Source organism: Apteryx rowi, unplaced genomic scaffold (genome assembly GCF_003343035.1).
Source record: "Apteryx rowi isolate R43461 unplaced genomic scaffold, aptRow1 scaffold_419, whole genome shotgun sequence".
In the NCBI taxonomy this organism is placed as follows: Eukaryota; Metazoa; Chordata; class Aves; order Apterygiformes; family Apterygidae; genus Apteryx; species Apteryx rowi.
The window spans coordinates 275,103-291,025 of record NW_020450661.1 but is presented as its reverse complement, the minus strand read 5'-3'; the positions used below and the strand labels follow the sequence as shown (position 1 = coordinate 291,025).

General features: G+C 37.2%; 1 protein-coding gene across 1 annotated transcript in view; it reads right to left on the bottom strand.

The window, feature by feature from the left end:
- The window catches only part of GALNTL6 (polypeptide N-acetylgalactosaminyltransferase like 6), a gene marked incomplete at its 5' end in the record, with an annotated part of 337,061 nt that overhangs the window by 65,336 nt on the left and 255,802 nt on the right, over positions 1-15,923 (bottom strand). The window lies entirely within an intron of this gene.

The following is a 15,923-nucleotide window of genomic DNA, read 5'->3' as shown; positions in this document are numbered from 1 at the left end:
ATGTTTCTAATGGATGTTAATATATTCCACAATGAAATTTGAACTTTGTTGTTTATTTAACAGTACAGCTTTTTCACCATTTTTTGCCATAGTGATGACTAACCAGCTATTTACATGTCCATTTATGTGGCACTCAACTGTGGCACTTGATGTTTTTCTGTGCTGAATTTCATCTTACTGTCTTCTAATCATTTTTCCAATTTGCCAGAATCAACTTCCATTTTGATCTTGTCTTCTCAAGGCTTGTAACCCCCTGCCAATCCCAGCTTGCTGCCATCCATAAGTTTCTAAAAAATGTACTAGCTATTTATTGTTCACATAATTAATGAAGGCACTGAACAGAATTAGGCTGTCGGGTACTGCAGAGTCAAGTTGCCTCAGGGACCTGCATTGCTGAGAGTATGTGAAATGATCTCACAGTTTAATATCAAATCATTGACGGATACTCTTTGACAGTGATTTTTTCCCAAACTGTTGCATAATCATCTGAAGAAAATTAAAGATTTATCCGCACTCTTTATCTAGTTTATGAGAAAGTAACATTGGCATTGCCAAAAGTCTTAATAAAGTGAAGGATGATCACATCCACTGTTTCCCTCTTCTTCAGTAAGTAGCTAAGAAAGCTCCTAATCCTCCTTAACTGACCTGATGACTTGCTGCTACTGAAGGGGGAGACTTACTCCTCACCTGCTTCCTGTAGCTTGCAGGCATGTGGTTTCCCCTCCCCACGCAATAGTTCTGCCCCTCCTCAAGCTGCTTAATTCACCAAAATGCTAGAAAAACAGTCAGCTTTTTCTGAGTTTGCTTTTTGCCATGTCAGTGAGTTTATCTGGCTCCTGGAAGGGAATGCTGTAAAGTGCGGAGGCAGCACTAAGTCAGCAGTGCGACATACTCTCCTTTCCCCAGCCTGGCAGCAGAGACCTGTCTCACTGTGTCTTATGGCACCACACCCTCTGTCAAAGAAGGGAATTAAACTTCTAAGACAGGATCAGCTCTTGATAAGCCCATATTTATAGTTTTATTATCTTTTAGATACCTGTAAATGCATTATTTAGTAATTCTTCTATAATTCTGGATCCATGCTCAAAGAAAACCTCATTCACCTCTTCTTTCTGATTAGTAAGGTGTTGTATTATATCCACCGAACACCAATTAGGTGTCCTATAATATCCACCACCATTCTCTTCTTTCTCCTTTTTCCTTCATCCAGAGTTGTTCAATAAACCCATTTCTAAATTTCATAGCAATTATACATAATCTTGTACATCATGCAAATCCTCCTCTTTCTTGCTCTCTAGACCAGGTTTGCAGATCACCTGGCAAATCCCCATGTCTGTCAGACCTGCTAGAGCACTCCTGGGAGCATTCTGAATTTTAGGTCACTTCCAAGACCCAGAGCAGGATGCTCATCCTTTCTAGTTAGTTCCTTGCTGCACCTAGGAATATCATTTGCATCCGCAGTAAGCGAAGCCCCAGCTCTGCAGGGTTGTGGGTGCCTGGAATGGGAATCGCAGCATTGCTCGGGTTTCGGAAGGGACCTGAAGGTGTCAGCTAGTCCAGCCTCCCTCCCAAAGATCTGTTCCCTGGCTTGCCTTGTTCTTGGTTCTCCTTCTTATTACCAGAGTGTTGACTCCATCTTCAGGGCAGGAAAGTGTGTTTGCGTGGTGCTCTCAGCATTCAGTATTTCCTTCTAAGAATACCAGCTGGAGTGTCCTGGAGCCAACTCTGACATCACTTCTGCAGGTAACTAATATGGACAGATGGCTAATTTGGCTTGAAGCCTCTGCGCCAGGATGCTCTACTCAGTAATCAAACTTACTTCTGACACCAGTTATAAGATATAACAATTCTAGCAAGACGTCAGGTTTTATTAGTATAAAACTATTAGTATAAAGCATTTCTGATTCTTCTCATTTACTTTCCACAATATTGGCATGTGTATTCAGAAATCTCAAATTCATAACATTTTGTTTGTTGAAATTAGCTTCTTTTTAGATTCATAAAGCACCTGCAAGCATATTTCTCTAAGTATCTTTGTAACTTGAAATTATTCAGTTAATATTATTCTGAAATTTATCTTCATGGATCAAAAGTTTCAAATTCTGAGCTGTATTTGTTGTGACCTGTCAGCTGAGTCACATGGTCCAACACTGCTGGTTCTCCTTGCCTCAGTGTGAATATAGAGCTGCCCATCTGCTTTCTAATAAGGCCTGTGCACAGAAAACTGAAATATAATTTCCCTACATTTTGAGATAATAAAGCTGTGTCCACATCAGCTGAAAACAAACGCAAAGGAGGAGTGGCATGGCTGACATTAAATATTGGTGGAATTTATTTTTGTATTATTTGCTTAAATCTATACACAAGACAGCTAAATGACCAAAAATATTTTAGAAAATGCTTAATATTTTTATGCCAAAGAGCTAATTAACAGGTTAATTTAAATTAGTTAATTTAAAAACATAACAGCTGGAGAAAATGGGGGAAAGAAGCCTAAGATGCAGGAGTGAAATGTGGTCTCTCTCTATTGACACTTCTGTTTCAATTTAACACTTCAGCACCATATAGTATTAAGTTTCGTCTGTGATAGCTTATAGAGAATTGGATGGTAGCATGACAAATTCAAATACAGACAGCTGCAAATGTGCATGCATTACCAGGGACACAAAATAATCCAGGAATAAGAAGGAGCACAGCCCTTTAAGTCCTATAAGGCAGAGGGAAAGAGCTAATTATTAACTCCAGACCCTAAGCATCATAGTGGTTCAAAGCATCAAAATGACTTAAATCCAAAATGTCCAAGTCTTTTGTCTAGACAGGGAGGAGGCATCTGCAATAATTACGCTGAACTTTGCTTTGTTCCTAGCTTTACCACATGCTTCTTCTGTCACTTGTCCTGTGCTTCATCTATTAAATTCAATATTAATATCTTCCTAACTCACTGGGATGTTTTGATAATACATTCACTAAAGCTTTTAAGAAAGAACACCTTTCTTAAAAACTCCTAGTGAAAGGTCAAACAAACAAAAAGTAATTATTTTTCATTGTTTATAGAATTAAAAAAAAATTCTCATTTCTTTTCTTAAAGCTTTGTTTCAACCCAGAGGAAAAAAATTACTGAATGTGTCCACGGTCCTTCAGAGACATGCTCAGTTGTTCACTTTAACCATCTGACGCAAACAAAAAAAAGTGTGTTTACTTGCCATAGTCCAAGGGACAAGCAGCAAAGTGCATTTCTTCCATACATCTCTCAATTGTGGCAAAGACAGAATTTATGTAGTATGCATACCTGATGGTACATTTTGCTGCAGATTAGAAATGCATTATGATTGCCAAGAACAAGGTTTTTTTTACCTAAGCTAACCTATTGGAATTGAAAAGAAAGCAGCCAGGAATACCCTGACTTACCATGAGACAAATATTAAAGCACATAGATACTTAACAAATACTCAAATGTTTACCAAGTTCCCAATCCTGAAACATCAGTCCTTTTTCATCAAAGTATAGCTCCAGCAATAAAAGAATAGATCAACGACTAGTTAAATATTCTCATTTTTTTCTTGTTGAGAACTGAATTAATTTAGTTTCCAAAAAAGGGGATGCATGAAAATAACAACCAATGCATTCAGCACATGGAGAAGGGACTGTATTTATGTTCCGCTTAAGAATGAGATGCAGACTAGATCACATTTCAGCATTAGTTTAGGCCTATTTACTTTTACAGATCTTGGGAGGTTTCATTTTTGCACCAAATTAGACAATGGGAGTTATTAACTTCACTGAGTCCAGAATATCTTTTCTAGAGTTTCCCAGACCTGCTTTGAAGGTCTCTATGAATTCACTACAGCTGGTATTTTAGTTCCAAGTATTCACAAAACAATGAATATATAATTGGGACATTTCTTTTTCCTGTTTTTAACTGTTGCTTAGCTAATTATGCTCTCAAGACACTATCTGACTTAGCAGCAGCAAGCTGAATAATTCAAAAATATGGAATATCAAATATGCAGAAAGGAAAGCTGTCATGAAAATCCCCAGTAGTCTATTTTAGACAACAAATCTGACAGCACTTCAGTTACCAGTCCTGCCTCTGACATAGTGATGGGGCACCACTGCTCTAGCTACTGTTTTCATCTACAGATATTTGGTCTTTTTTTTTTTTTTTTTTTTTTTTTAAGTCCCAACATAAGAATCTCTAGAACAGTACGTTTTTAAGACGGAAACATCTAACTTTGAAAAATGGATTAAGGATACCTAAAAGCCCACTTTTTCCATTACTATCATATCTCTGTTAGTATGTATATACTATTAGCATCACTTTTACAGGGGAAGAAGAATAGAGAGAAACAAACAAAAAACATTAATAGGTTCAGGAAGACAGAATTTTTCAAAGTAAATATTAACAGACTCTGAACTTCTGGCTAACACCAAGTTTATTTAAACAGATACCAAATATACAAGGACACCAGAAGTCTCAGGGTGTATTTTCAATATCAAAATCCTGGTCATCTCTGTCACACTTCCAGCTGGCAAAATTTACTCACTAAAATCTTGGCCCCTCCGGTACTAAAGCTCATCTGTGGTCTTCAGAAACTTCAGAATGATGAGCTGCTATAATTCTTCCATTAAAAAGTATTATTTTTCCATGTTATTACATAAACAAATCACAATAAAAATTATAGAATTGTGTATACTTGAGCTTTTTATAGAAGAGCATCTCTGTTAACAGTGATGCTACCAGTTTAGAATCAAAATAGGTTTTCTCCTAAGTTCATATGGACACATCTGTCCCCAAATAAATATTATTTTAAATGTAGAGATATTAAATATTAGGTATATCAGAAAGATAGAAATAACTTAGAAGACCCTTCCTCCCAACATACATGGCCTATCCAAAATAATAAGTATTTCTCTCCTCCAGCTTTATAAGAACTATTCCCAATGCCATGCTATCACTATCAATGAGGTTGTTGCAAATAAGAAAGTAAACAAAAAGCTATGTTAATTTCAAGCTTCATTAGAAGTAGAAGTGAAAAACATCAATGCTTATTAAATGAAAATGGACTCARTTATTGGAAAAGAAATATCAAAGTTCTAAGGGAATCTTTCAAACGTATTCTATCTTGATGCTCCCCTGTGTATTTTATGCCATTTACCTCATCAGAACCAAAACTGGACTATTTGAAATTTTGCAAGAACAGCTGTTCCAAATTTCTGGAACAAGCAAAGTTAGATAGCTTAGGCAAACATGAAACAAGAAACAGGTAAGCCTTAAGGCTTTGGAAGGGGCAAATGCAACTTTAAGATGCATCAGTGGAGATCTTTTCAGCAGATATAGATCAATAGCATTGCTAAGAACCACATGTAGTATGATACTATGTAAAAATCTAGGCTGCTATTTTTAAAAAGGGAGAAATGAAACTGAACACAGAGCCATACCAGGATAATCAGAGGAATGATGAGTCTGGAATTTTATGAGAAGCTGAAAAAGTTCATCAAAGTGAAGGCTGAAATAGGATGTGAATTCCCTTTAGAAACAGACCAGGAGGTATCTGACAGACCAAATATGTTTAAACAACCTGGCTCCTTAAGTGTGCACAATTCATTTCCAGAAAGACTTGCATTTTCAGAGATTTATGTGGCATCAGCTATGCAGGTGTCAAGTTGCAGGAAGCCTATTAGTCCTGCTGGTGTTGTGCCTTTGTACTAGATCACCTCTTGTGTTGCATAGATTCTGGGTTGAACTCCACTTCTTTCTGCTTCAGTTCTACTCCTGAGGTATTTTGGGTTCTCTATTATGCCCACAATATCACAACATGAAAAAATTCGCAAATTCATTTAACTGAGTTGCAAAATTAACTTTTTTTCTATCTGGGTCAAATGAAAACCACTAAAAAATCAGCTATCTTCTTACTAGGTACTTAATATTTCTGCTGGTGCCTGTTATTTATTTACAGATACAGAGCAAATGTCTTTTAAGGTTCTTTCAGTTATCTTCCACATTTCTGGAAAACTTGTTCTCCAGCTCTGGGCGACAGCTCTGGTTTTTCATTCACTGAATGCTCCTATTTTGTTTTATTTCTATAACTATTGTGAAAAAATTGCTCAAAGCAAGACAATCTAAAGGAAACATGTCTCATTTAGCATTTGAATTCTCAATGTTTAGCATTGCTTACCATGAGATTCTGTAGAACTGAATGCTTACTTCTAAATGGCTTATGTGACTTTTTTTTTTTCCTCTGGGTAGATGCACATGGTGTGGTCCCCCAAAAGGATGTCTGTAAAATTAAGTGTGTGTGTGAAAGTGTTAATCCCAACATCACATTTCCAATTTCACTATGTGTTGTACCAAATTTACTGTTTATAACTACTAGGGAGATTGAGTACATAATTTTCCTCATGATAGTTAAGATTTTACCAACGTATCTTTAGTAGGATGCATCCTGAGGCCAGGAACGTGCTAATTAAGGATTCAGTAGAAATGCTAATCAAAGGATTTTGAGGGAGGAAGTGACATTAGTTCTCACAGATGAATGCCTCATCATGAAGAATGAGAAAGCAAAATCTTCAAAGAAAACTGAGGTATAAAAGAACATCCTATGCTGGCATTTGGTGCCTACTTACTCTCTGTTCTTCCCTTCTCTCTGGGGAATGAGGAAGAGGTGGCAGTGACTAAAAGACAGCAGCAGCAAGACAGACTCCATTTGAGAACAGAGGAGAGGAGCTGAGAGCCGAACTTGTGAGAAAAAGGAGTCGGAGCTGGGTGAGATTCTGAAAGACGCTGTAACCACAGTGAGCCAAGGGCTATGGCAAAACAAGCTCTAGCCAGGACTGCATTTGCCCTTTTCACTGCTGTTATCACACTGGAGGGTCATTGCTGCTTACGATCAGCTTCTACAAACAGCATTGCTCCTCCTCTGCTATTAGCAATGAATGAAATTATTCTGAAAGAAATTCTCATTATCAGTTCATGTTGACTTTGCACTTTTTATTGCTAAATTTCAGCCTCCTCTCTTTGCTAATGCCTAAAACTGCAATTAGGATATTTTCTGTATTTTTTTTTCCTGTTTGGATACCAATACTGGTAATCACGCTATGGGTCAAGCTGACTGAGTCCTTTTTTTACAGCAGGTTTTTATTTATTAATTTTTCATCATATCTCTTAGATCCTAGTTTTATCATCCCTATTATGCTCTTAAGCCTCATTGAGTTCTATAGAAAGAACATTCTAGAGGCCTATGGTGTGCTTCACTCTTGGATGTGCTAGTGTATCACCACTAAACGCATCTGAGATGGGGTTAAGCATTTTTTTTCCCTGAATTAAAATCTTGTCACATCTTCTTTATTAAGACCAAGCTTAAAATGCATACATCAATGAGCTGAAGTAAGTGGCTTAATCATTAATTGGTAGCCAAATCACTTCGAATAAACTTCCCCTGAAAACTGATTGTAAATGATTTGCCTGTAAAAGCTTTTCATACAGTGTTAAAAACATTGCTTGGATTTCATTTAAACTAACATTTGAATGGAACTTTGCCCCATCAACCAGTAGATGGAGATGTAAGTCCAATAATTACTCCAGAAAACAGCTTTTTGGTAGTCCTTGACATAATCCAAGGTTTGTATAATACAATTTAACTGAGGTTAGATTTCTTAATAAGCATTAGATGAGACAGATGAAATCTGTTCACAGTTAAGGCCCATCTATCAGCCTTCCTTGCAGCAGACATTCTTACAGTTTATGGTCAAATATGCCCACTGTGCTTAGGAAACCCTCCTATTCAGCAAAATACTAACATGAGTAAAAAGGCAGAAAGTTAAACAGATGATCAAAAGCACATATTTTCTAAAACTAGACCATGTGTTGTCAAAAATCTTAAAAGCTTGATCCGTAGTCTGTTATACAACATAAAATAAACATAACCGCATAAAAAGTGTATAGTCAATATCCGTATTTTGACAAGTTTTGAGTAGTATTATGCCTCCAGAAATTATAAGCGTGTTTATTACGTTCCAGCAGAGATTCATGAAGGTTCTTAAAGTATTGCCAGTTCCATCAAGACAGTCACAATACTCTGTTTTGGCATTAAAAATATATGAATCTAGTAAACTATTATTAAAGAAAATAATATTGAAATCAGTTGCAATAGTGATGCTATGTTGCGATTTTCAAAAAATGGAAGCATGTCTCCTAACATGTCTCTCTGTTGTGGAATAATAATATCCCATTCAGCAGAAATGGAACTACTAATGTACTACTACAGTACAATAGTACTATAAGATAAAGTGTCAACTTAGGCCTATATAATTTGACTTTTATAACCATTGGTTTTGTTTATGCTGCTTGATTTAAGGTCAAGTGAGAACAACACTGGAATAATAGGGCCCATATGGTTCAACTATATCAACTTAATTATAATTCTGTAATTAATTATATGTACTGTAACTATAACTGTGTAGACAGGAAAATTATGACAAAGGACTGCTCTTCTTCCTCAAATGCCCTTTTACTAAGTCAGAAGAAATAAAAATTTCTCTTTGAACGCTTCTGCTATTTAAACTCTGTCATTCTGTGAAAAAGAATCATTATATAATGGGCTAGGCATTAAAACACTATTCCAAAGAGGCAATTTGGGGACCTAAAGCATTTCCTGTGGGGTAAGGACTTAGTTTGCTTTCCTTTGGTGCCTTGTGTGAGCCTCTTAGAAAGCCCTACCCTGAGGTCCCCAGACAATGGGTTGAAAATACTGCTCCAAACTACTTTCTTCCCTGTTGTTTACCTTTTCCTTGGGYACCCTGTGAGGTCCTTTGCATGTTCATAATGGTTCAAAAAAGAAAAATGTTGTTATTGTTCTCCCACCGTGCTGCTGGCTTATCACCATCTCTTCAGCTCCTAATTCACTGCACGTCCACAGGTCATTTGTACACAGGGGAAAACAGAGCAGTTGTTTGCCTTAGCACAAAAAAGCCAGAAAAGTCCTGCAGAATCAGCTCAACTTTCTGCTGTAGAGCCAGGAGAGAGGAGGGAACTGGGTCTCCTCTTTCCTTGCAGAGACCTTATTCTCTGTAGGGGGTAAATTGACTTGTACAATTTAACACCCACAGTTCCTTTCTAACACTGAAAATATCACTGACACCAATTTGACAACAGAAAACATCAAAGGTGCTGATTTTCAAAATTATTCACTTGAAGAGATAGTTATATGCTATTTTCCTGCAATGAACATACGTATTTTTAGAAATAAATAGAGCTGAAACAGGAATCTCATTGCCTAATAAAGGACACTGCCTTGGCAGCTTATGGAACAACAAATGTCAATTCTTTTGAGCCTCAGATTTACCTGGTCTCTCAAAAGACAATTATAGCATTTTATAAATAAACTAACACAGCAGAATTTGGGGTATTTATCATAATTATCACTCACAGGTCACTAGAGGCATTTGCCTTTGCCTCTTGACAAAACTTATTTTGTAGCAAAAATAACCTTATATGAATAGCAAACAGATGCTATAACGTCTCAGGATAATTCAGAAGGTGATCTTGCCTGTCTTATTTCTAAATTCTTCATCAAGTCAATATCTATATTGATATTTTAAACAAAATTTGTATTAACTTTCTTTTTCTTATTCAAGTCTCAGATAAAAACTAAATCAGAGGTAACTGCCAGGGTTAAAAACTACAGAAATGTGGACTAGACATAATGACTGTCCTGCTGSATAACCATAACCAAAAAGCAATCAGCTATGATCCAAGATAAAAATGCAATTGTTGAGAGGGGATCTGCAGAGATTGTCCTGCACTTGATTCAGTTTGGTGTTTCATTAATAACCTGCAGTGCAATACAGCAAGCGTACTCAGTATTTAGTAGGGTTTTTGCATAACTGTACCAGTTTAGAACATGTGCCCTCGGTCTTAGATCCTGGTCTCAAGTCTGAAAAGGAGCTTCAACAGCCAGCCGACCTTGTGCTGTATACCTGATGCCATCTAGAGCACACGGAAGAAGCCTTGTGCCCAGGACTTGCTATGCATGACACATTTGGTGTTCGCGGCCTCTCAGAGTTTTAAGACAGTTTCACAAAGCTTACTAATTTTTGCCRAAATCTTGAAGTAATTTTATCAAGGTTTGCTCTGCAGGAAGCAGGGTTCCTGTATCAGACAAAATTTTCAGGGCCACAAAAGTGGTATATACTGCATTTTTGACAGAAAACAGAGGAAATACTGGAGGTATTTCTGGAAAGCGGGAGACATCACATATCTTGAAGCCTGGCATGGGCCAGACATTGTCATACCGAGGCTTTAGAGTAGAGTCTGCCATGTGCACAAACCTCAGATAGAGAGAGTGCCTATTCAATGTGCAAACAACAATATTGGAAAAGACTGCAAATTAATTGAAGGGTTAATCAGAATTCAGAATCTTGACAAATTGGAGAAGCAAAGAAAAAAAGCAAAAACCATAAAATTCAAAAGGTTCAAGTACAAAGTATTGCACTAAAGTAGGGATAATGAAGACACATCACCTTATTGTGTATGGCACTGAAAACAGATATGAAGACAAACGCCTTGCCTTCAAAAAGGAAAAATCTGAATTACAAGAAGAGGATGATGAACATTTGGCTAGATATCAGCACTAGAGAACAGGATCTGGAGATTATACCAGAACACAAGCCTGGCATGAATCAACAACTTCAAGTTACTTTGAATGAAACACATGCTCTATTGGGAACATAGCCTCTGAGACACTTATTCTACTAAGCAATGGTAAGGCTTTGGTTGGTTTAGTATCTGCTATCAATATTATATGCTAATTGGAAAGATGATAACCAGAGATCCAGAAAACATGACTTATAAAGAGAGACTGAAATATAATGTACTTGAAGCTGAACAGTGAACTGATCTGACGATAGTTCTGAAGTATTTAAAAGTGTTTATCTGTTCTCCCAGTGTATGGTATTCAGTACAAAACATAAAGGGGTTAAAACTGTGACAAGAAAGTTGCAGGTTAGATACTGGGAAAAAAGATAGTACTGAGACACTGGAATAAATCATCTGGGGAGTTTACAAACTCTGCATCACTGGAGGTTTTTAAAACCTGGCCAGTCTATTGGGAATGCTGTAGAGGTGGGATGTTAAGGGGACAAAGTAGAAGATTTCTTGACATTTCTTCCTAGCCCATTTTCCCATGCTTCCAGCATGTACTGCATTGGCAACTTAATTTCTTCAAAGTGAAAGCCAGAAAAAACTCTTCATTCCCAAGGCTAAGAGGTGCTTATGCCATGATAGCTGGACAGTCAGAATTATTCTGGATAGACAAGCAATCAGAAGGTCAGAAGGTATATATTGGCAAGCAAAGATGCTGCTATACTATGGTTGGTCAATCATTGGCTGTGAAAAAAGAACAATGGATATTGCAGGGGAAAGGAAGAGAGGGATAATGATGGCAGATACTGTAGAGTAAGAGGGAAATGGACCCTCCTTCACTGTACATACTGGGCAGACTGTAAGGAACATTAGTAAACCTGAGCCAATGAATACACATGGAACTTGCATTCACGGATAAATATAGATGCTGTTTGGCACAGTGGGGATTCTGACAGAATTAGTCATTGGTTTTAGTCATTGTTCCCTCTTCTTTTGGAAGCACCTGTAGCGCAGATATGGATTAGATTGAGTCTTTAGATTGTTCTTTTTTAAAGAATGACCCGTTACCAGCAGAAATGGAATGGACTGAAAGCAGAAAAAGAACAGAAGCAGAAAAAGCCGACTTGGGCAGTGCAGCCTCGAGTCACTACGAGCAAAGCTTGGTCTCTCCTGGGAGGCATGAGCCACTAGTAACACACAAGTGAAAAGTTCTGTATCAAAACCTGAATCTACCCAATGCATCTAGTTTCTAGGACTCAACTTGTGTGGATTCTTGTGAGGATTCTTGTGAGGTCATGAAAATTATATCAGCAGAAGATTTAATCCTTGATGTTTTACTTATTTTATTCTGACATGTTAAACTCCATATATAGTTATCTCTTCTGAAATGGCCTTTAGAGAAAAACTACCGGTTGTACAGAACCTCTACACTAAACACTCACTAAAGGCAGGGGGAAGTACTGGAATATTTGTATTTTTATTCATAAGGGTGTGTGTCAGTGTTAACATTTTTCATTAAAAAAATCCAGAGATTTTCATGGGGCCATAGATGGATTGAAGTTTGTAAAAGCTGTTATCTCCACTAACAGTCTTCTACAAACCATAGCTCATCAAAACAATAAATGAAGTCCTTAAATTCTACAAACTCACACTGGTTGGAGACTGCTTTTCTGCAGAATAATGCCTTTACATCAAACATTCCTGTAGCACAGATCAAAACAGTAGATTATACTCAAGCTTTTTTTTTTTTTTTTTAATAGACAATTGTTTCTGGTTGTGAGAGATTTTATGAATATGTTTATAGGCAGAAATCAGCCATAAAAGACACAGACTATAAAACACTGGGAGCTAAAGAAAAGAAATCATTGTCCAAAGCACTTTCTAAACTTCAGAAAGTGATCATAAAATTGTAAAAGTACTTGTCAGATTTGAAATACAGTCTTAGCAAAGAGTTTCTTTGCATCAACATGCTGTTAAAAGTATGTATGAATACTGAAAGTAAGGAGCTGCAGAAAAAAGTGTATTTCTAAACCAAATTATGTCAAATTCAAATAAAATATCAACCTGACAACAGCTTGCATAACAATAATATGATTTTAGAGATGCAGATCAACTGAAAGTGCCAGGCAGTCTTCCAGGCTAACATGTGACTGACCACATTAAGGTCATACGCCATATCCAGGCTTGAGAATCTGTGATGCAAGGGAACAGAATAATATACTGACCACCTAATTTTCTTCCTTGAGAACATACAAAATTTTTGTAAATATACATCCATAACACATGAATGGCCCCTATTACTGCGAGACCTCAGTCCTACAACCTTTGCCATACTCATATACAAAGTAGCTTTGTGATGGTGAAATTCCTACTTTATAAATGGGAAATTGAGTACAGAAAACGAAAATGTCTCCTCAAAGGTTACAGAGGTAGGTTACAGGAATGCTTCTCATTTCTAAGCTAGTGCAGTATTTGTCAAACTATTGTTCTAGTGCTCTGGTAGAATTATACGATTCTCTAGCTTCCTCTCCCTTTAAGGAGATCTAAAGATGACAAACTTACCTCAGAAGGCAAACAGAACATTATAGAAAGGAACACTGAGAACAAGGGGTAGTTGTATACCAGAAAACTATTAATTTTCCCAGAGAAGCGTTGGAAATTTTGGTGTCTAGTAAGCTGTGGAAGACTCCTCTCATTGATTTAGGTTTCCAGCTTGAGTTGCTATTCAACGTTGCAACTCAAAGTTGTTAGGTCTTCCTCCAACTTTCACTCCCTCTGTTATGATAATGTTACAGCTACCCACACAAAGCTGTTCTGAGGAGCTGTGCAGTCCTTTCCTCTCCTAAGGAATCTGTGCTGTATTAATCCTATTAGTTTGTACTTTCCAGGTAGTTTTTTTAAGCTGAGTTGTTGATGTTTTCCTGATTAAAAAAATGTTGCTGTGAACACAATGGACACTGATGCCTGTTTTCTGATAGGACATTTGATAACATGAACTGATGTTATGAAAGTGCTGCCAGGAAATAGAGAGTCATCCCCAGCAGGCTTGAGCATATCAAACCTCTGCTTTAAACTTCCACAGAGCTTTTAGCCCAGACAGGCTATTAAATCATATAATCTGACACGCCATATATCACAGTCCATTATAGTAACAAGGTTACCTTATTAGTTTAAGTGGCAATTGCTTGGGTTAGGCTAACTCCTCCAGAAACTAGAGTGTTTTCCACCACAGAAAGAGAAACAGGAACATGAGAGCATGCAGACAAGGCCCCAGACCTCTGCCACGGCAGGGACATAGGTCAGTAAGAGATACAGCCAAGGTGATCCTTGCCACAAAGGAGGCAAACATCTCCAATGCTCCCTAGTAATGGGCTAGAAGAAAATTTCCCAGCTTATCTCAAAATCCGCTGAATGATCAGTAAGCCTGGGATCAAGACACTGTGCATGTCTGACATGATGATCTGACGATCTGACGAACACAATTCCCCACAATACATCAGAGCACTGATTTGATCTGTGTCTTGTACACATGCCACGGAGACACAGAGGTTGATTTAATGTATCTTGAACAGCAGGAACACACATTTTTTTAGAAAAATAGTTAATTTTAAAGACTAAATGAGATCCATTTATTCCAGGATGGAATGTTAAATTTTCCTAAACCATACAGTAAGCACAGGGCAAACTCCAAGAATTCACAGAGGAGCTTTGATTGAAAAATATATTTTATATAGCTATACTACAGAACCTTCTGTGACAGTTATACATTCCTGAAGTTAAAAACATCAATTCAAATCTCGATGAAAAGTTACTTGTTGTGAACAGTTGCAGAGGGACTGAAAATAGGTGTGGGTGTACATCAGAAAAACCTGAGATAAGATGTATGCAATGAAGCTCCAAGTTCTATCGTGATGAAGGATGAAGACGTTGCCTGCATGGCATTGTAGGTATATGAATAATAAGACATGCTCTTGCTTGTATTGCAGATGTATCAGAACTTCCAGATGCTTCACAAATAAGGGGGCCTTATACCAAAAGACTGTGTCCAGTAGCAGAATGTCTGTCAACAACTACAATGGTACAGTACAGTTAAATAAATAAATAAAGTAGAAAAGTCATTTAATTCGAGAGATACTAACTCAGCTGGCATTGGAATTCCGTAAGCTGCATGCTACTGTCACACCAAAAACCCACCTGACAACACAATTTTTTCTGCTGATGTCCGCTGCAGTAGTATTTTGATCATGTGCATATGGAAAGCAAATACATCATTCAGATAATATAATGACTGCTCCTAGGTCTTCTATAGTTTGATCTGTGTTTTTTTTATGTACATTATTTCTTAGGCTGATGTGACCTTTTCTGCTTAACACACATACTGCTCTGGCATTTTAAGTGAGGGGGGAAAAAAAAAATCCATCAGCATTATTTTTGGATCACATACCCATTATTTGCTGGTGTCTTACTAAAAATACTGGCAATTTTCCAGTTCATTAAGGATCAGCTCAGATCTGATGCTGCTGGCAAGAAATAAGCTATTAGAATACCAATAGCAAAATATTTAGCTTAACTAAAAAAATCCCTACTGCTTACAAAATAGTAACATAATAATTATGGTATTGGGTAAGGCCATTTCTAGTTTTAGTATATATGCACCTAAAGGAAAATTGTTCTGTCTCTTTACTGCTATAGAAGCTGTCTTGGTCAATTAACTTACTGATACCTAAACATGATGTTTGCAATGTTTACCATATTTGTTGTAATCAAGGTATTAAAAGCTTAAGATATTTTTAAGTTGGAAGTAGTCAAGAAGCAAGGCCCTAGAAGAAAAGTAATGCTGTATTTGAATTACAAAGTAAGTCCTCACCTAAACAAAAATCATACTGATTTTAAAAAACACTTCTACCCTTTTCATTCTAGGCAATGAATGCTGAACCAAACTATATGATGCATTAGGTGATTTTCAGTAGGTGGCAAGTATACAACTGCTCAGAGGACCAGGGAGATTTGTGGAAGAGCAATGGAGGGTCTAGCAGCTCTGGAGAGTTATGCAGTTACATTAACTGCTTCCATGCTGTGGGGTGGTCACATTGGCAGCTGATGAAAAGTACTTCATCAGCACTAATACCTATGCAAGATGAAGACTGATGTGTCTAGATGGGGATAAGTAAAGAGGAACAAGCAGAATAATGAAGATAAGCATATGGAATGCCAATTACTAACTTTTTCTCCAAGTAGAGAGCTGGTTGTTCCTTGGATGTAAGGGTAGCATTCTGCATGAATC